We start from the raw sequence: 22,304 nt of genomic DNA on the forward strand, positions 1-22,304 counted from the left end.
AGCTTTTACAAACTGCTGTGTTTGTACAGTCGTACCTCGGTTTTTGAACGTCTCCATTGACGAACGTCTTGGTTTTCGAATGCCGTAAACCCGGAAGTCAATGCTTTGGTTTTCAAACGATTTTTGGAAGTCAAACATGCCACGCAGCTTCCATTTGAGTTTCCCGTTTTGAGCTTTCCATTTTGAGGCTTCCATATTGAGTTTTCGGATTTCGAACGTTTCAGAACTCGAACGGTCTTCCAGAACGGATTACGTTTGAAAACTGAGGTACCACTTTAGCAATTCGCATGGTGGGCAAAGTCTAAAGAGTGAGGGCTTCGGCCCCAGCAGAAGCATTTGCTTGCCCACCCTAGGGACCCCTGGAGCTCCCTAACACTTGGAAATTTTCCAGAGCCCTCAGATTAGCTCAGAATAAGAAGTGCATAGAAAAACATGTACACTTCACAATCTTGAAACAGATAAGTGTTTACACCTTTAATATAAGAGCTGTATCAGACAAGCTTTGTGCCACTTTTGTAACACACATCTAATCAGTTAGGACAATTAACATACCAATAATTAATTGTTGAGTAGGTGAAATGTGATGGTGACAGCAGCATGGGTTTAGGAGTGTGATTTGGTTTTTTTTATTATAGAGAAACTAAGAAAGCACCCCCTTTCTTCCAATTATTTACCATGCTATAGGGTGGTGAAGAGATGGAACACAGGAAAGATTCACTTTAAGCATATGCACTTTATCAAGCTTTATCAGCAGGGAAGATGAAAGTGATGGAGAACTCCAGTCCTTTTCTCAGCTTGTTCAGAAAGAAAAGGGAAATAACAGCATGCTTGGGGGAACCCTGAGATTTGCAGGTGTACACATTTTTATAAATAATAATAATACAAATAATTATAAAGGAACACCCCACCCCAAATACAGCAGAATGAGAACTGAAGCTTGTCAATGAGCTACAGGAAGATAATGGGAAATGGAGAAAGGTCAAGTGGGATGTTTAAGGTGGAATGGTGTAACATGAAGCAGAACTTGGCTGGCTGGGTGGAACCATGGACACAACTATTCATGCATGATGATGATAATAATAATAATTTATTATTTATACCCTGCCCATCTGGCTAGGTTTCCCCAGCCACTCTGGGCGGCTTCCAACAAAATATTAAAATACAATAGTCGGACAAACATTAAAAGCTTCCCTAAACAGGGCTGCCTTCAGATGTCTTCTAAAAGTCTGGTAGTTGTTTTTCTCTTTAACATGCGTGCTTGGAGTTGTTCAGCAACCACTCGCTCAATCACCTTGCCCAAGAATGGAAGATTTGAGACTGGGCGATAGTTGGCCATATTGGCCGGGTCTAGAGATGTTTTTTTTAAGAAGCGGTTTAATGACTGCCTCTTTCAGCAGGTCTGGGAAGGCTCCCTCACAGAGAGAAGCATTCACCACCCCACGAAGCCCATCACCCAGCCCTTCCCCACTAGCTTTTATAAGCCAGGATGGGCAAGGATCAAGGAGACAGGTGGTTGGTTTCACTCGTCCAAGCGGCCTGTCCACATCCTCGGAGGTAACAGATTGGAATTGATCCCATGCAACTTGACTAGACAGGACTCTAGCACTCTCCTGCCCCGGCCCTGCTCCCACGGTGGAGTCTTGTTGTTGTTTGTTGTTAAGTTATTTACTCGTGTCTGACTCTTCGTGACCCCATGGACCAGAGCACGCCAGGCACTCCTGTCTTCCACTGCCTCCTGCAGTTTGGTCAAACTCAGCTGGTAGCTTCAAGAACACTATCCAACCATCTCGTCCTCTGTCGTCCCCTTCTCCTTGTGCCCTCCATCTTTCCCAACATCAGGGTCTTTTCCAGGGAGTCTTCTCTTCTCATGAGATGGCCAAAGTATTGGAGTCTCAGCTTCAGGATCTGTCCTTCCAGTGAGCACTCAGGGCTGATTTCCTTCAGAATGGAGAGGTCTGATCTTCTTGAAGTCTATGGGACTCTCAAGAGTCTTCTCCAGGACCATAATTCAAAAGCATCAATTCTTCGGTGATCAGCCTTCTTTATGGTCCAGCTTTCACTTCCATACATCGCTACGGGGAGTCTACCTCTTCCCAAATCTGAGCAACTTTATCTGCAAAAAACTTTGCAATATCACTGCAGGAGATCATGTGGCCCCGATAGAGCAGGTGGTTCCACTAAATTGCAAACCACCTGAAAGAGTCTCCTGCTGCTGTTTTCTGCGGATGCAATAGAGACCAATGATAACTCACTAGCATTTTTTTGAAAGTCTCACTTGTGTCTATGTGTGTGTATCACTTTCTCCAGGTATTATAAATGGTCTCTTGACACAGAATAAGCTCTTCTGAAAAGTATTCTTAGACATGGTTTCTTGACATAGAATAAGCTTTGCTGAAAAATTCTTTGGATTATTTCTACATTCTCTGCAAAGGCATAGTTTGGAGCAAAACTTTCCCTATTGTGTGCCGGATGTCTTTTCTCCATGCGCTACTTTCAGAAGTTCTCTTCCTGCAATTCACTGGGATTCATTTCCTTTGTTAGCATGTCTGTATACTGCTTCAGGGTGCAAGCAGCATAACTGTTTCTTAAATAATACCTGCTTTTTATTGTTTGTTGTTTTTTTTAATGATATTATTGTGATCTGCAGACCAGTTAAGAGGAGGTGGTTATCTAACCTTGATAACTTCAGTGAGACTAGGGACAAATTCCTGCAATCAGTTTAAAAGACACCAAATGTGTAAAAGGCTCATTACCCTCCAACTTGTTCCCCTATTGTCAGGTAACTGCTTGAGCTAACAACAGGGGCAGATCCATAAATGCTGGCCAGTGATAACAAGTTGGCAAGTGTAACTTATTAAATGAAAGCTACAATTTCAGGTAACCTAGCCTGAATCAGGTTAAGTTGCAACATCTCTTGGGGAAAGGTTGCTCGGCCACTGTCATATCTACCTCAGCAACTTTTAAATTTGACTCTTATAAGATGTTTAGTGTTGGCCTAGAATTCACTACCCATATTCCTGATTTTGTCAGCCACAAGAATTGTACAGCACATATTTTTAAAATGGCTCTAGTGGTTGCAAGTTAAACTGGTCCAGAACCTCAAAGCACAAAATTATTTGATCTCAAGATGATTTAGTGTGTGTTCTTTTCCCTCTGAACTCATATAGTTTCTTTGACCAACAAGTTTCAGAAGATATTTTTATGTGGGAAGTAACCTTACTGTGTCCTTTATACTCCAGTCTTTCTAGAAGAGCTGTCAATATGCTCTCTAATAAAATTTCAGGGCAAAAGAAGAGCCTGCTGGTCCACACTAACAAAAACAACAATAATTTATTATATATATGCCAGCCATTTGACTGGGTTACGCCTGCCACTCTGGGCAACTTACAACAAATTTAAACACAACAAGACATCAAGCATTATAAACTTCCCTTCAGATGTCTTCTAAAAGTCAGATAGTTATTTATCTCCTTGACATCTCATAGGAGGGTGTTCCACAGGGTGGGTGCCACTGCTGAGAAGACCCTGTAACCTCACTTCTCTCAGTGAGGAAACTGCCAGAAGGTCCTAAGAACTGGATCTCAGTGTCCAGGGTGAATGATGGGGGTGGAGATGCTCCTTCAGGTATACACGGCCAAGATTGTTTAGGGCTTTAAAGCCAGCACCAACACTTAGAATTGTGCTTGGAAATGTACCAATCGACAAACACCCCAATCGACGTCAACGGCTTCAGAATATCAGAGCATCGGTCTAGGATTAGGAACAACGTAATTCACGCTCCTTTAGTACAGCATTTCATTCAAGCGTCGCATTTGGATGAATATATGACATTTTTCGTAATTTGGGTATATCTTGGTCCTGTAGAAAGAGCAAAGAAAATTCTTATGTAGAAAGAAACTAGATTTATTTTTCTACTTGATTCTTTGCATCCCTCAGGTTTGAATACTGTAATTGATTATGGTTGCTTTCTATGAGTCATTACTAATGCTTGTATGTATAACACCTGTGTATGGATAAAGTTTGTTTTACATTTGTTGTTTTAAAGGGGTCACTTTAAGAAAACCTTACAGCTGCAGATTGCTGTCGCCTGTAACTAAAATCAATGCTGTGCCTGTCTATGTAATCTTACATTGTAACAGTTGTTGTTCACTGCAGAAACCACTATGTTATAAGTTCTGTTATCTTGATACTTCATATACGGTATGTATTCTATAGCACAATTGTTTATATAATTTTAATTTGTTAAAATATGTTGAATTGTGACATTATATTCATTTATATTACTTAGAATATGTACAACTGATGAAGCCCATGAGAGCAAAACAAGGCATTATTCCAGAAATCCTTGTCAACACTGTGGAACTGTAATAGGCTCCAATTTGGGCTTTATGAACATATGTGGAACAGAAACCAGCAGATATTTGGTCGTTATGAATGAACTGATTTATTGGGACTTCCGTCTATATTATTGCACTTTATGTGTTGTTTATGTGCAAGATAAACATTTGATATTGTGATAAGAAGAGTATTGTTTATGTGAATGCACAGCCGGTTACATCTTGTGTGTTTGTCGAATGTATTTCACGTAATGCAAGGTTTGATGTCGTTTTGGAAATGTACCAATGCAGTTCAGCCCCTTGTTCTCTCAGTTGCCAACCAGATGCATATGGGAAGCATCAAAGCAGGACCTGAACATGTGATTCTCCGAAATAGGCATTCAGAGCTGTGACAGGACTGGGTTTTAGAATTCACTGCTAATTTTATTATGCCAGATTAACAGAAGGACTGGCTGGTTGGTCTATTTATGTGTAAATGTTCAAAAGTGACATACAAATCAAATTTTAAAATAAACCAACAGTAAAGCCAGCATAGTTGGTGATGCCCAGTCTGCCCCCACCTCTTCTCTCTCAAGTCTGGTTGTCTAAAAATCCCTTTAGTACTACTTGGGAACAGAGATTTTGGCTGAAGTTATGTTTTGTGGCAAACTTTGAGATTCTTGCTCAGGCAGAACACCTGTGATATTTTGACAGAACCCGGAAGAGCTTGGGAAAGACTAAGTCACTGCTCAAAACACCCAAGGAATTTCAAGGTAAGAAAAAAAGATTGGCAGTAGAACTAAACACCCCAATTAGTGTTGCAGGAATGATGAGAGCAGGATGAGCTCCAGGATTATTTTTTTAGCACAAAAGTGATTATGTCCTCTGCCAGAGAACCAGTATAATTGACAGGCTCTTGTTGCTCTGGCAAATTAATGAGGTGACAACGAAGCTTCAATTTTTCCTATTGTTTGTGACACATTAGCATACAGTAAACCCAATAATGAGGAAAATAATCAAGCAGAGGCTAGTCACTTGTGTCCGTTCTTTTGTTGGCATTCCTACTTCATGTTAGCACATTAAATGCTAGCACTTTATGACAAGGTTGTTTGCATTTCTCACGCAAAGCTAAAGGGTACACTTTGCTAAAGCTTAATATTTGTTAAAGGTTGAACCTAAGCAATTGGATGTAAGCACCACTGAGTTTGATGAAGCTTATTCCCAGGTAACAATGGATAGGATTGCAATTTCATTGGGAATATGAAGAAGCCAGGTCTCTCCAGTCAAATTACAACAGCATTCTGCAATACCTTTTGCTAGTTCACAATTCTATGATTGTCAGAGGATTTTAATTTCTGGATTTTTTTGCTATTTGCTGTTGTGTGTGCATCATATACTGATGTACACTTGTGGAATCTCCTTGTGGGTGTGACAACGAAAGCTGTCATAGTGGGCTGTTGCACTTAAAATTTCACCATTCTAGCACAATTAAGGGCATAATTGTGTTTTGTACTTGATGCAACCTTGGTGATTTAGTTGGTGCTTGTATCTGTCTAATGTAGAAATAATGTGCACATTAGAATAAGTTCTTGCATTTCCCCCCAATTACTGAATGTGATTTAATTGACAAAATTAAACACAGAGACCATTAGAAAGAATAAAAAGGTTGAGGGTGGATTTAACAACATTTTGGCAAATTCTGCTGTCCTGAAATAACAGCTTGCAGCTGTATTGAAGGCTGGGGAAATATGAGAAACACATAAGGGTGCTTTACCTTGAAAGGTATGCATGTTAGTTCCACTAAGATTGGTAGAAATATGAAGTGAAGATATCAAGTCCTTCACAGGTTAAGTAGTGAAGAGCTGTAGCTCTGAAAATCAAGTGCAGAGAAGCAGTAACATGGGGCAAGGGACTGTGAAAAACCATAGTGGTGTTCAAGCGCCACATCCAATATGTGGAGGATGGGGCAGGACTAATCCTGCCATCCCCATCTAAGTTGTATTCCAACAACTATGTGAAGACCCTCCAAGTGTCCGTATTTTCTAGGGACAGTCCTGGATTTACAGAAGCCATCCCAGTTTCTGATTTGATCCTGGAATGTCCCGTTTTCCCTTAGGATGTCCCTATTTTCATCAGAGAAATATTGGAGGGTATGGAGTTATCTGACCCTCAAGTTTAGGAGATAAGGAAGAACCTTTAGAAGACATCTGAAGGCAGGCCTGTATAGTGGAGTTTTTAAAAAATGTTTAATGTCTTATTATGTTTTTATATATGTTGGAAGCCTCCCAGAGTGACTGGGGCAATCCAGTCAGATGGGTGGAGTATAAATAATAAAATTATTGTTGTTGTTGAACAGAACGTTCCTATTCTCACTGGAAAAATGTTGGAGGGTATGTATGCATTCAGAGGAAGGGTCCTGATGTTTTGTGAGGACTTCATCCAAGCTTTTGAAAGCAACCAATGTCACTGTTAAGAGTTCAGTTGAATCACTCACAGATGCTCATCTACTTCCAAGATGAACAGTGAGCTATGCATTAATCCCTTGAAAAATAAATAAATTGGTAGCTCCAGATTATATCATTAGGTTATGATTTGTTTATGCACTGCTTTTTTTGGCCCAAAGCCCTCCAGAGCGGTGAAAAGCATATTAATACAAAAGAAAGATGATACAAAAGTACAAACAATGAAATCAATTAAATTATTGTGTTTATGGAATTCCCCTGAGAAACTCTCCTCATCTCATAAAAATATTCTTGGTTTCCTCAGATATTTTGCCCGAGGAAGAACCCACCAAGTGTTTGAAGCAAAATTTTGTAGGCAATTTTAGTCAGGACTTCTGTTCTTCTAATTGTTGTGTGGGGGACACAGCTTGACACACAACTCTGAGGGACAGAATAATGTACACTGCTCTATTTTGCCTCAAAATATCTGTCTAAAATCAATATTCTGGACAAAGACCATCCCCCATCTATGCCTGTGGAGCATTGGTACCATTTTATTCACTCACACTGAATGGAGCCATACTGCTTCCTTTTGTGTCTGTAAGATGTTTGTAGACACTTTTGCCCCCAAAGCAATTGCTAGTAAATTTAATTTAACATATATCACAGGAAAGAAACTCGCATCTTCAATTCAAATGAAGCATACCTTTCTGAAACAGCAATGTCTCTCCCCCCCTCCATTTTTTGTTATTTGTATAGCCAAAAGATGGCAGTACATCATCAACAATTCTGTTAATGCAACATTTGAGAACATGCATATCCTTGGGTCATCAGGAACAAACTGTATGCCTTTTAACAAAATATATGCAATTTTAAAAGCTGACCAGTCATTCCCTGCCTGCTCCCCCGTCTTTTTTAATCCGTCTCAATTCAAATTTAACTCAAATGGGATGTGAGGGATTTCTCCTCGCTCCCTCTTTTAAAGCAGTTGCCTTTCACACACATATATTTTAAATACACACACAAATCCATTTAAATGTCTTCTTTAATGGGGCTTCTGCAACTTCTCATGAAAGAAGAATTTCAGACATTTTATTATTAAACACCAGCTTTGATTTTACAAAAAAATTGTGTATTTTCTCATGACTACCATACTAATTCAGACTCGAAGGCATTTCCATAACTATAGCTGCAGTTCTTAATCCCAAATTAGACCATATTGAGGGCAACCCAACCTGGGGATTTTTGCAGTGTAAGCAAGCAAAGGCATTGCCTTAGGCCAACTGAGAGAGACACCTCTAACATTAGACAACTTGCTAATTCAGTACTGCAATCCTGAGGATGCAGGATGGGGCTGCTTAGACCACTTCTGCTGTCTAGACCACTACCAAGCGGGTGGCTCTGTGGGTTAAACCACAGGTCCTAGGTCTTGCCAATCAGAAGGTCGGTGGTTCGAATCCCTGCGACGGGGTGAGCTCCTGTTGTTCGGTCCCTGCTCCTGCCAACCTAGCAGTTTGAAAGCACGTCAAAGTGCAAGTAGATAAACAGGTACCGCTCCGAAAGGTAAACAATGTTTCCGTGCGCTGCTCTGGTTCGCCAGAAGCGGCTTAGTCATGCTGGCCACATGACCCGGAAGCTGTACACTGGCTCACTCGGCCAGTAAAGCGAGATGAGCACCGCAACCCCAGAGACGTCTGCAACTGGACCTAACGGTCCCTTTACCTTTACCTGTCTTTCAAAGCAAGTCTCCATTGTCTCCTAATTGGCAGCTATCTTGCAAGCATAGCTGGTCCTCTGCCAGTTTTGAGCCTCTTGCAGCAAGATTGGGGTGGGGGCAGCAAAACATACTCAGAAACGATCAGAGAGTGCGAGGAGTTTTTTTTTTCTACATTAGGCCCATTTGTCCACAAGTCATTTGAATGGGAGCGGGTGGAGCTGTAGTCTAAACCACTGAGCCTCTTGGGCTTGGTGATTGGAAAGTCGGAGGTTAGAATCCGTGCGATGGAGTGAGCTCCCATTGCTCTTTACCAGCTCCTGCCAACCTAGCAGTTTCAATTGTAGACCATTCTTTCTGGGGTTGATGGGTGTGGGAGTTTAGCCACATCTGGGACACCAAATGTTCTCTACACCTGTACAGTGGTATCTCAGGTTACAGATGCTTCAGGTTACAGACACTTCAGGTTACAGACTCTGCTAACCCAGAAATAGTACCTCGGATTAAGAACTTTGCTTCAGGATGAGAACAGAAATTGCCTAGTGGCGGCGCGGCAGCAGTGGGAGGCCCTATTAGCTAAAGTGGTACTTCAGGTTAAGAACAGGTTAAGAACGGACCTCCAGAATTGATTAAGTTCTTAACCAGAGGTACCACCGTATTGGCCTTTTTTTCTGAGAAGGAGCCGGCAGGGAGGTTAGCCTGGTTGGTGTGGAGGTGAACCAGGCAGGCTTTGCACATGACTCTTTTGCACCCAGGCACCTCCCCTCCTCTGCACAGACAGGCATTAAGCAGACATCCCCAAACTCGGCCCTCCAGATGTTTTGGGACTACAACTCCCACCGTCCCTAGCTAACAAGACCAGTGGTCAGGGATGATGGGGATTGTAGTTCCAAAACATCTGAAGGGCTGAGTTTGGGGATGCCTGCATTGAAGCAGCTGGTGTGTGTCATGGACCAGCAGTCAGCTTCACCTGCTGAACAACAGCCTGAAGGGGGAGAAGGCAGAGTGACTCCACCTGCAACTGATCAGCCTTCATGGACACATAGGAGAAGGCGCTGGCTTCAGCTTTCTCAGGCTAAGCGTCCAGCAGCAGTTAGATGCTGGTAACAATGCTTGTTGTTCCTGGTCCTATCTTGCTGCTTCCTTGACCCTTGACCCCTGAGCCCATGATCATCAAATTCCCTGACCTCTGGACCACCTGACCATGTGGACTGCTGTTCACCTAACCCTAGAAGAAGAAGAGAAGAGTTTGGATTTGATATCCCGCCTTTCACTCCCTTTCAGGAGTCTCAAAGTGGCTAACATTCTCCTTTCCCTTCCTCCCCCACAACAAACACTCTGTGAGGTGAGTGGGGCTGAGAGACTTCAAAGAAGTGTGACTGGCCCAGCAGTTGCATGTGGAGGAGCGGAGACTTGAACCCGGTTCCCCAGATTACGAGACTACCGCTCTTAACCACTACACCACACTGGCTCTAGGACTGGACCTGACTTTGGATGCTGAATCTACCTCAAAGACCCTTCTGGTTCACTGGCCTCCCACTCCACTGAGCCCTGTACAATGTTGTTCAGCAACAGGACTACGATAGGCTGGGTGGTAGGCTACCTTTCTGTAAGATGTCAAAGGGAGACTCCGTTGCTCTAGTGATCCTAATTATTCCATTAATTCCATGCTTGTGATAGTGCTGGTGCTCCCCAGGCTGTCTTCTGGGCAGAAGGTTGATTTTGTTCCATCCTCTATAAAGGAAAGGAGCATGAGGAAGGTACTTGGCCAGTTGTCTGGTTTCTGTAGCTCAATACCTGGTGCAGGTAGGGGTTTGCCTGTTCAATGGAGCCACATCTTCCAGGGACAATGCTTCCCACATTAACTTCTGGCCCCACAAACTTTTCCAAGCACTAGTGATATCAAATAAGGTTTTGGGGTTACCATCCTAAATTGGATGCAGGAGGAGACATTTTTTGCCTACACTGCACCATCATTTGGTGGATCTTGGCATTGTTTAGTTTGGTCCAAGGATCTTCTCCTACAAATAGGCCACAACTGTCAGGTTCTGTGGGAGCTTGAGGGAGGAAGAGACATGGTACCTGTGAGTCAGCATCCTATAGCACAGAAGTGAGGAAGGAGAATTACTCAAAAATGTATCTACCAGACACTGCCTGAGTGGACTTGAGATCGGGAGCCCACATTGATTTCTAATGTTCAGGGCCTGATGAAGAAGAAAAGGTATCCAGAACCCAATCAATCAATCAATCAATCAATCAAAAATGAGTGAAGCAATTCTCTCATGAATAGAGACAGCAGGGGTAGTCAACATGATGCCCTTCAGATGTTCTTTGTTACAATTCCCATTATCCATGACTATTGCCAATGCTGGCTGGGACCCATAGGGGTTGTCATCTACAACATCTAGAGGGCACAACAAGGTTGATTCCTGACTTAGCGAATCACTGGTTGCTTGCTTCCCGATTTTAACATATATTTTGGTGCTCTGTGTTGTGAGTACAGCCTATCTTTCAATTTCCATGGCAGCTGGACTCAGAGTTGAGAGAAGAAACCAAGATGGTGTGATGATTAATCATTTCTAGAGCACGTTAATTATTTACATTACCTCAATCATTCTCAGATAAACCCTGTAAGACTCCTGGTAAATCCCAATTTTACAGAAGAAGAAGAAGGAGGAGGAGGAGGAGGAGGAGGAGGAGGAGGAGGAGGAAGAACTATGGGCAAGAGACTGCAAATTGCCCAGAGCTAGTGAGAGAATTCTTTACTTGGCAAGGACCTGAATTCAGATCTTTCATATTTGAGGCCAGCCTTTCATCCAGAACCCATATTAGCTCAAAGTCAACAGTTAAAAATTGCATACTGAATAGTTTTGATTACCACCTCCCAGCAAAGTACTGTGTATTAAGCATATATTATTGGGGAAGGGTTGTAACTCAATGGTAGAGCATCTGATTGGCATGTAGAAAATTCTACAGTCAGTTCTTGGCATCTTCAGGTAGGACTGAAAAACACTCTTTTCTAAAACACCAGAAAGCCACTACCAATCAGTGTAGAGAACACTGAGTAAGATGGAGGAATATAAGGCATCTTCCTTTGTTCCTACAGTATGTTTCCCTGTCTCACCGCACCTGGCAGCAAAATTGCAGGGATATTTTCCTACTCTTTATATTGGCAGAAAACTTGTACTTTAAGTAATTGATGTGCATTTCTGCAATTGCAGAACCCACTCATTTCCTCTAAAACAGGCCTGTAACGTGTGATCTACCAAACTGAATGCAGATTACCAATCATGTATTGTGCCCTGCCTGATGTTTGCCAAGCCTCTGAGCTGCTTTGGGCGTGGCTTTCAATGGAAAAGCGGCCAAAAAGCTAACAATGAAGGTGATAATCATGTCCATTTGTTGCAGTTTCAGGCAAGAAAAAACTGGATGTTTGCTGAGTCTCTGGTGGTCTACCATATATGCCTGGTGACTTTTACTCAGCTTGCTAGGTGACAATTTAGTCAAATGTTTTGCCTTATTGAAGAGTGTACTTTTGGATAATTGCATCAGATGTTGACTGCCAGTTGACATCTTATCTTTACTTTATCATCATTACATTATTCATATATTCTTTTTTAGCAGTTGAATGGGGCAATAGAAGTCAATGTGTAACTGATGAATCACTCCTATTTCTGCTGTAATCTGAAATACAGTATATCAGCCTTTTGCTTTTTTGTTTTACGTCACATTGTCCTCAATGGGTCTACATTAGTGTTCATCAAATCATTCACTTCACATCAAAAGATAGCATTATGAGACTGAAAAACACCACTTGAAGCAAACCAAATATGGCCATGCCCTTCTGGAGGGAGGGGGGAGAAGCAGTCCCAAGATATATTCATTAATCCATATGCCTTTTGAGAATGGCCTGTCACTCAGAAATCTATGGTAAAATAATCTAGTAATCATATTCTTTGCCTTTATAAAATTATCCATCACGATTTTGAAGTACCGATCTAGCAGCATTTCTATTCAGTTGCACTCTTACATGGCAAATAGCATGACAATCATCAGCAATGGAAGAAAGTCTTCATCATTGTAATTTCTCAGTGTAGTGATATTCAGAATGGAGTTTCCCTCTTTAAGCCTCAGCCCTGTCTATACTATACAGCATAGTTATGTCCGACAGTAATTGGGACAAAGTAGAAGAGTGGAATGACCTGATGAAATACACTGGAAACCCACCATGATTGGCAAGGTGGATATACAGTGATCTATTGGATAAATCACAGGTAAAGGGTAGAGATCAGTCTTCCTCCTCAACCTGGTGTCCAGTAGAAATTTTGGACTACACCTTCCATCATGCGTTTGAGTCTCAAACGTTTGTTGGGGGAGACCTAGGTTTTTTTGTGGGGGGAGTTATTTGTCCTGTCTTCACGCTTTTTATGATGGAGGACCGCTGTAGCCACCCCCAACGACACGTTCTCAGGATGGAGGGGGAGGGAACAGCTGCAGTCGCCTGCGGTTCCTGCGCAATGTTTGCCATCTTGCCAAAGGTTGCAGGCAGCTTTACCTGCAGCAATTGCATGTTGATTGCCCTCTTAAAAGACAAAGCCCAGCAACTGGAGGAACGTGTAGCTACGCTCCAAAGAATTAGAGAGCTGGAGCTCTTCTTGGAAGCAATAGAGCACACCGTCTCGACCAAGGAGGAGACAGGGGACTCCCCTGAGAAGGAGGCTAGTTCACCAACACAGGAGCCAGATATATGGAGAAACGTGACTCAAAGAAGTAGGAGGCCCAGGGTTCGCTCTGATTGTTTAGAAATACACAATCGCTTTGAGGTCCTCTCCCCTAGCATGGAAGACGAAGAGCAGACTCCATTTGAGGATCTCTCCCTCATTACCGTCGATCAGGTATATGACCAAACCTAAGAGGAGGCGTGTAGTGGTGATAGGGGATTCCCTACTGAGGGGAACAGAAGCAGTGATCTGTGGGCCTGACAAGATGTCTCGGGAAGTGTGCTGTCTCCCCGGGGCTAAGATCCAAGATGTAACTGAACGACTGCAAGGAATCATAAAACCCACTGACAAATACCCCTTCCTCTTGGTTCATGTGGGAACCAATGACACTGCAAGCAATAGCCTCCAGAAGATCAAAAGAGACTACGAGGCTCTGGGCAGGAAATTGAAGCAATTAAATGCACAAATTGTCATCTCATCTGTCCTCCCAGTTGAACGACGTGGCCCAGGGAGAGAGGGAAAAATAGTGGAAGTGAACAGCTGGCTTCGCAAATGGTGTAAACAGGAAAGGTTTGGATTCTTAGATCACGGACTGCAGTTTCTTGAAGATGGACTTCTGGCAAGTGATGGGCTGCACCTCACAACAGTTGGGAGAAATGTTTTTGCCAAAAATCTCAGAAACCTCATCAGGAGGGCTTTAAACTGACTAATGTGGGGGAGGGAGACAGTGCTCCTGAAGGTCGGAGTCTATCAACTGATGAAGATGATCATCCAAATGTCATAGACCAAATGGAGCAAACAGCACGTAGACCTAGTGGTGGGAGGAAAAAATCCTTAAATAAGAGTCACGGGGGAATGATTAATGGACTTCAATGTCTGTACACTAATGCGCAAAGCATGGGAAATAAACAAGATGAGCTTGAGCTCTTGGTACAGCAAACTTAATATGACATAATAGGCATCACTGAAACCTGGTGGGATAAGTCCGACGATTGGAATGTAATAATGGAGGGATACAATCTATTTCAGAGAAACAGACCAGACAAGAAAGGAGGAGGAGTGGCGTTATATGTCAGGGATGTGTATACCTGTGAAGAGATCCAAGATTTAGAACCTCAAAGCCAAAGTGAGAGCATTTGGGTCAAAATTAAGGGAGAGAAGAATAACAGTGACCTCACTGTGGGAGTTTACTATAGATCCCCAAGCCAAACGGAGGACATAGATGATGCCTTCCTGGAACAGATGGCCAAGCATGCAAAAGGAAGGGAGATAGTAGTAATGGGGGACTTCAATTACCCGGATATTTGTTGGATGTCAAACTCAGCCAAGAGCATAAGGTCAAACAGATTCCTCACTGGCCTTGCAGACAACTTCATTGTCCAGAAAGTGGGAGAAGCAACAAGAGGAACAGCCATTTTAGATCTGGTCCTAACCAATGTTGATGACCTGGTTAGTGGGGTAGAAGTGGAAGGATCATTAGGCGCGAGTAATCATGCTCTTCTGAAGTTTACTATACAGCGGAAAGGAGCAGCCAAGCATACTAGGACTCAATTTCTTGACTTTAAGAAAGCCGACTTCATAAAACTTAGGGAAGTGCTGGGTGAGATCCCAGGACAGTAATACTAAAAGGAAAGGGAGTTCATGATGGCTGGGAGTTTGTTAAGAGGGAGATAGTAAAAGCACAACGTCAGGCAATACCAATGAGACGGAAACATGGAAGGTGCCTAAAGAAGCCAGGGTGGCTATCTAAAGAACTTTTAACTGAGTTAAGATTAAAAAAGGATGTGTACAAAAAATGGAAAAGGGGGGAAACCACCAAAGAGGAATTCAAACAAATAGCCAGCACGTGTAGACACAAAGTCAGAAAAGCTAAAGCACAGAATGAACTCAGGCTTGCTAGAGAGGTTAAAAGCAACAAAAAAGGCTTTTATGGGTATGTTAGTAGCAAAAGGAAGAACAAAGAAACAGTGAGGTCACTCAGAGGAGAAGATGGTGAAATGCAAACAGGGGACACAGAAAGGACTGAACTCCTCAATGCCTTCTTTGCCTCAGTCTTCTCCGATAAAGAAAACAATGCCCGACCTGAAGAATTTGGAGCAAATGATTCAGCAAAGGAAACACAGCCCAGTATAACTAAGGAGATAGTACAAGAATACTAAGCTAGTTTAGATGTATTCAAGTCTCCAGGGCCAGATGAACTGCATCCAAGAGTATTAAAAGAACTGGCAGATGTGATCTCAGAACCACTGGCAGTCATCTTTGAGAATTCCTGGAGAACAGGCGAAGTCCCGGCAGACTGGAGGAGGGCAAATGTTGTCCCTATTTTCAAAATGGGGAAAAGAGAGGACCCAATAATTACCGCCCAGTCAGTCTGACATCAATACCAGGGAAGATTCTGGAACAGATCATTAAGAAAACAGTCTGTGAGCACCTAGAAAGGAATGCTGTGATCACCAATAGTCAGCATGGATTTCTGAAAAATAAGTCATGTCAGACTAACCTGATCTCGTTTTTTGACAGAATTACAAGCCTGGTAGATGAAGGGAATGCAGTGGATGTAGCCTACCTTGATTTCAGCAAGGCATTTGACAAGGTGCCCCATGATATTCTTGCAAAGAAGCTGGTAAAATGCGGTCTTGACTATGCTACCACTCAGTGGATTTGTAACTGGCTGACTGACCGAACCCAAAGGGTGCTCATCAATGGTTCCTCTTCATCCTGGAGAAGAGTGACTAGTGGGGTGCCACAGGGTTCTGTCTTGGGCCCGGTCTTATTCAACATCTTTATCAACGACTTGGATGATGGACTCAAGGGCATCCTGATCAAATTTGCAGATGACACCAAACTGGGAGGGGTGGCTAACACCCCAGAGGACAGGATCACACTTCAAAATGACCTTGACAGATTAGAGAACTGGGCCAAAACAAACAAGATGAATTTTAACAGGGAGAAATGTAAAGTATTGCACTTGGGCAAAAAAAATGAGAGGCACAAATACAAGATGGGGGACACCTGGCTTGAGAGCAGTACATGTGAAAAGGATCTAGGAGTCTTGGTTGACCACAAACTGGACATGAGCCAACAGTGTGACGCGGCAGCTAAAAAAGCCAATGCAATTCTGGGCTGCATCAATAGGAGTATAGCATCTAGATCAAGGGAAGTAATAGTGCCACTGTATTCTGCTCTGGTCAGACCTCACCTGGAGTACTGTGTCCAGTTCTGGGCACCACAGTTCAAGAAGGACACTGACAAACTGGAACGTGTCCAGAGGAGTGCAACCAAAATGGTCAAAGGCCTGGAAACGATGCCTTATGAGGAACGGCTAAGGGAGCTGGGCATGTTTAGCCTGGAGAAGAGGAGGTTAAGGGGTGATATGATAGCCATGTTCAAATATATAAAAGGATGTCACATAGAGGAGGGAGAAAGGTTGTTTTCTGCTGCTCCAGAGAAGCGGACACGGAACAATGGATCCAAACTACAAGAAAGAAGATTCCACCTAAACATTAGGAAGAACTTCCTGACAGTAAGAGCTGTTCGACAGTGGAATTTGCTGCCAAGGAGTGTGGTGGAGTCTCCTTCTTTGGAGGTCTTTAAGCAGAGGCTTGACAACCATATGTCAGGAGTGCTCTGATGGTGTTTCCTGCTTGGCAGGGGGTTGGACTCGATGGCCCTTGTGGTCTCTTCCAACTCTATGACTCTATGATTCTATGATTCTATGATTCATGCCTGGCCATTGGCATTGATGGAGTACAAAACTTTGGAGGTGGGAAACAGCGGCCAAGATAATAGTTGCTGTTCCCATTGCTAGTAATTTGAGGCATGATACCTCTTTAAGAGGAACTCACCCCCCCCCTATTAGTGTGCATGCGTGCACACAAATTGTATTGCCCCGACCACAAAAGAGATGCCCACTTCACATTCTCCTTCTCCACCCAGGCTTCTTTCAACAAGCTAGGCCAAGAATTCCATAAACTATCTCCGAATTTATTTTGAGCCAGAGTAAATCCTTAGCCAGAATCATGGGCTAGACAGTGGGGGAGCATTGGATACAGAAATAGGAGCACTGCCAATCTTCACTTTTGGTTCACAGTTGTCATGCTGCGGTATATGAGTACTGAGGCAGATGTTGAAAAGATACGGTGGATTTGCTTGTCTTTGTCTCTTCTGTTTATTGGACTTCTACACAGCATCAGTCAGGATGGCATCTGTACTATCTACATTTTTATCCTATCTGCTGGTCACAAATGGAACCTCCTGGATTGTTAACAATAGAAGAGAAATACATTTAACAATAACAATAAATATTTAGCTTGCTAGAACCAAAATACCTGTCATTGCTATCACTTCCAGTCATGTGCATATATAGTTTTACACATGTAGAAGCCCATTCTCACCATGCCAAGGTAAGAAGCAGGCCAAACAGTATGATCTCCTCCCCACCCCTGGTATTTATTGATATGTGGATGGTGCTGTGGTCTAAACCACTGAGCCTCTTGGGCTTGCTGATCAGCAGGTTGGCGGCTCAAATCCCCGCAATGGGGTGAACTCCCGTTGCTCTGTCCCAGCTCTTGCCAACATAGCAGTTTGAAAGAACACCAGTGCAAGTAGATAAATAGGTACCGCTGCAGCGGGAAGGTAAATGGCGTTTCCAGGCGCTCTGGTTTCTGTCATGGTGTTCCGTTGTGTCAGAAATGGTTTAGTCCTGTTGGCCACATGATCCAGAAAACTGTCTGTGGACAACGCCGGGCTGAAAGCAAGATGAGCACAGCAACCCCATAGTCACCTTTGACTGGACTTAACCGTCCAGGGGTCTTTTATCTTTTTACTTTTATTTATTGAATACATGGTGAGCATAAACCTAAGAAACTCGCTGAGTTTCATCAGCCGTGTTCTCAATACCAGTATAAATTAATGCATAGCATCCACACAAGATGACATATCAGTCATTGACTGTTTTAAGATTTGAGAGGCCTTATAGCTAAATGTTCAACTGAGTCTTCCATACGGCTTCCTTCTCTTCTCAGAGCATTTTTTTAAAGTTATTGTTTATGTGCTCCCCTTCAATGTGTAACCTCTGCTATCCTGCCTTAACTTCCCCCTACCCAACCCCAAACTGCTTATATAATTTCCTAGTTCATTGACATGTTTGAATTCTGTCAGTTAAAATGTTTTTGCAATACCGTTTAGACCCCTGAAGTTTGTTTATGTTCTACTAAAATTTGAAACTGAATGATGGGTGGGAGGCAGGGAGAGAGGAGAGATAGAGAAAAAAAGAGAGGAAGAACATTTGCATTACAAAGAAGAATTTTAAAAAATTGGAAACCTGATTCAGTGGAAGATGCACATATAGAATATTTCATTGAGTACTTTGTTGGCCAACTGCCATTCTCTAAATGGCAACCAGTAATGATTTTTTAAAAAGTTGTGTTAACTAGTTTGCATCAAATTGAATGCACTTACATTTTTAAGAGATCAGGCTAATTTCCTAATGGCAGATTAAAACTACATAAGAGTATATATAAAATCATTGTGGAGTTCCAGTAATATCCAATACAGAACTGGAAAATTTTCAATATTTTAGGGTGAAGTTAGAGGTTCTGAGCACCAAATATACCAGTAACTTGTGTGCAATTTTAAAAAAAGCTGAGAAAAGAAACCTCTTTCCCACAACATAATAGCAAATAAGCTCATCCAAATTTCTGTTTGAGAAGCCCACACACTAATTTGTGTTTCTGCCAAAGTCTGCATATAAAGCAGAGTTCAGTTGCATTTATGCAGTCCCACTCTCTATTCATATCCCTTTTGCTGAATATGTTTGACTCTTCCAGGTTGTATAATTTCTATCCTATTCAGAAATATCTAATTTTGGTTTTGGAGATTTTGCCCACAACAAAAGTAGAAACACAATTGGTGGTTCCTCTTTAAGTGAGTTCCATGAGGTTTTTCGTTTCTTTTCTTGAAGCAAAAAGCTATTTGACAAAATTAGCATTCCTCCTAAATTTTTTGAAATTAATCAAATCATGAGTTGCAAACCTCAGGTAAATAAAGAAACTGTACACTTTTTCATTATTATTAACATTAGACTTCCTGCTCGTCAGTTTCTTTGGATGATCTGGCCAAGTCCCTAAATTGAAATACTTTATTGTCACTTGTACAACTTGTATACAGTGAGATTACACCCTAAGTGTTCAGAAAAGTTACTAACTTCCCCCCTTCAGTTTCTCAGATTTCACTAAGATGTATTCTGAATACAAAAAACTAGTACCAAATGCACTTGGATTTTATCTGTGTTTTTAAGTGATACATGTATCTGTCTTGAATCCCTAATAATGGTAACATTGGATCTGGAATTCAAACGCAGCTTGTGCTGCCATAGACTCAAGCAGTCCAGTACATTTGAAAACCGAACCACTAGCAGCTTTTACTCCCAGTTTCTTTTTCTTATCTTTTTAAGATGACATGAAACATGCAACGTTAAAAAAAAACCTTTGTCAATGGAATCTTGGGACAGCATTTTCAGTGACATTCTGAGTTGGCGATGTTCCTTAGTTTGAAATAACATTGAAAAGACTGTTAATGTTGCCTTATCTCCCCCCTTTTAAGTAACAGATTTCTAAACTAATCATTAATACACATGTAACCCAGGTCTGTGTTTCTCAAATGTGTCATAGTTGACACATTTATTTACTGGTTTCTGAAATTCAGTCGGAGACATGCAACATTTGGCAGTTTGAAAAGGTTTAATTTGGGAGTGTAATTAAGTAAAGAAAATCCTGGTCTCAGAGGAAACCACCCCCACTGGTCACTTAGGTGTTTTTAGACCTAATGGGTAATGGTCTTGCAGGGAGGGGGATCTTTGGATCATAATGTATACAAGCTCACTTAATTCAAATGTGCCTAGCCAGCTCTCCTCCTATGGGGGCCTTCCTGTTCATTCTGTTGAGTGGGACCCCAGATCTCTGCCCCAAAGCCCTGCCATGCCAGTGCCACTGACCTACACTCCATGTTTTGTTGTTCCAAAGATTACTTATGATAGGAAAGCCTGAGCAGTGACTCATGATGAGATACAATGGATGCAGGTGCAGATTCTTTGAGCGCAGGTAACAACAGTGTCTCTGCTGTGGGAATGGATGAATGTTCTAATTGCACCTGATGCAGACAGAGGACAACATAATCCACCCCAAGGGCAGGTTAATTGGAAAGAGGCAAAGGAAGTGGCAAAACACATTGGACAGCTGTCTGCATGCATAGAGATTTGGATTCAGTGGAATCTAATGAAGTGGTTAACTTATTTCTAGCAGTGCATAAATAAATTCCCTCATGCCCCAAAGGTAAAGGACCCCTGGATGTTTAAGTCCTGTCAAAGGAGACTATGGGGTTGTGGCACTCATCTCACTTTCAGGCTGAGGGAGCTGGTGGTTGTCCACAGACAGCTTTCTGGGACACGTGGCCAGCATAACTAAACCGCTTCTGGCACAACGGGACACTGTGACAGAAGCCAGAATGCACGGAAATGCCATTTACCTTCCCACCGCAGTGGTACCTATTTATCTACTTGCACTGGCGTGCTTTCCAACTGCTAGGTTGGCAGGAGCTGGGACAGAGCAATGGGAGCTCACTCCATCGCTGACCTTCTGATCGGCAAGCCCAAGAGGCTCAGTGGTTTAGACCACAGCGCCACCCGCGTCCCAGTCTCATGCCACACTAATGTGCCTAGGCAATCACACCGTTTGTAAGCCCAGTATGGCCTGAGCTCAATGTACTCAAACACTTTCATTCACTGAGTTCTGCAAGTGAGGCTCTGCCTTGTGTCCTATCTTCAGTGATGTTCATTTAGTTGCTGCAGATTCCATTGCGTGTCAAGGCCCCAAGCTAGCCCCCCATAAGAAATAAATTCACACTGACACAGAATGTTGGTTTAAGGCTAATGGGCAAAATTTAGACCACAACTTTATTGATTACCATAAATGTGAGCAGTATTGGCCTAGGCATTGGCAACAGACTATATCTGACTCCTGCCCACCTTGCAGGGAGTCATGAAAGGGTAAACCATCAAAAGAGGTAGCCACATCAGGGGAACCCATCTGCAGCTCTCCTCAGTGTTCCCAGAGGCCTGGCATGGCCCTAGCCCCTCAAGCGGACTTCGGACAGGATCCAGGCCCTGGATTCCTTTAACTGAATACCCTTGGACATGGAAGGGCAGGTGACGGCCAACTTCCCCTCCCCCCCATCAATAATCCAATGCCTAACCGCCAAACCTTACAAAGTTGTGACGATTGCTAAGAGGTAGAAGAAAACCAAGCGGCCAGTGCCAATCTGCCAAATGGAAAAATTCCTACCTGGCCTCCATCCCATGACAGGCGACCAAACAAGTCCAAAGCCAGGCAAGAGGACACCTAAAATAAAAGGGCGGGTGGGCGGGTGTTTGGCAGTGCAAAGCAGGTGCACAGCACACGTTGCGCTGCTGTTTATATACCCCACTCCACGATCACCCCACTCAAAGTGATTGGCCAAGGAGGCCTGGGGTGATCGTGGTGCCACCCCAGTGTGGAAGGCCTCACTCCACCCACGCCGGGGGGTTGCCTGCCTGCAACCAGGACCATCTTTTAAGATGATCCAACTTAAGATGCCCGACAGTGTCCACCCTACACAGATGAACTTCTTCCTCCCTTTCATAAGTGTTGACAGAATAGTCTGTCCTGGGCAAAAAGGGGCATTGCATCTTTGGACAGAGAGATCACATTGAGTCTTCCAAATCCGGGTTAGCGCCATCCGGGTTAGCACCATCGGCGAATGGCAGAGTTCCTCCGATCGGAGGAACTGGCTCCATGGAAACTGGGTCTTCCCACCGCGGCGAAGGTGGGGACGCGCTAGAAATCCCAGGCGGAGGAAGCCTGGGAACGTGGGGTTCGGCAGGGCACCAGGAGCGCCCCCCCACTCACGGGGAACCCCTTTTTGGGATTCCGGAGTGAAGTGGGGTGAGCAGCGCAGTGCTGCGAACTGACTGCTACTTTCACGGAGTGAAGCTGCACAGCCATCGCCGGAGACCGCTGACTTTTTCCTGTGGACAATTGGATTTAAAACAAGTACCCGTGAGTAGAAACGGAAAATT

At 43.1% G+C, this 22,304-nt stretch overlaps 1 protein-coding gene across 5 annotated transcripts in view; it reads left to right on the forward strand.

Moving 5' to 3' along the window:
* Positions 1 to 22,304, forward strand: part of LOC308484930 (uncharacterized protein) — a 183,609-nt gene that overhangs the window by 43,107 nt on the left and 118,198 nt on the right. The window contains exon 5 of one of the 5 annotated variants that reach the window (XR_013990179.1): positions 4,289 to 4,605. The exons of the other annotated variants lie outside the window; for them this stretch is intronic. The gene's annotated coding sequence lies outside the window, so the exon portion shown is untranslated. Of the gene's footprint in view, positions 1 to 4,288; positions 4,606 to 22,304 lie in introns of those variants that run through there. 5 annotated transcript variants of the gene reach the window in all.

Source organism: Podarcis pityusensis, assembly GCF_964106645.2.
Source record: "Podarcis pityusensis genome assembly, chromosome: 9".
In the NCBI taxonomy this organism is placed as follows: Eukaryota; Metazoa; Chordata; class Lepidosauria; order Squamata; family Lacertidae; genus Podarcis; species Podarcis pityusensis.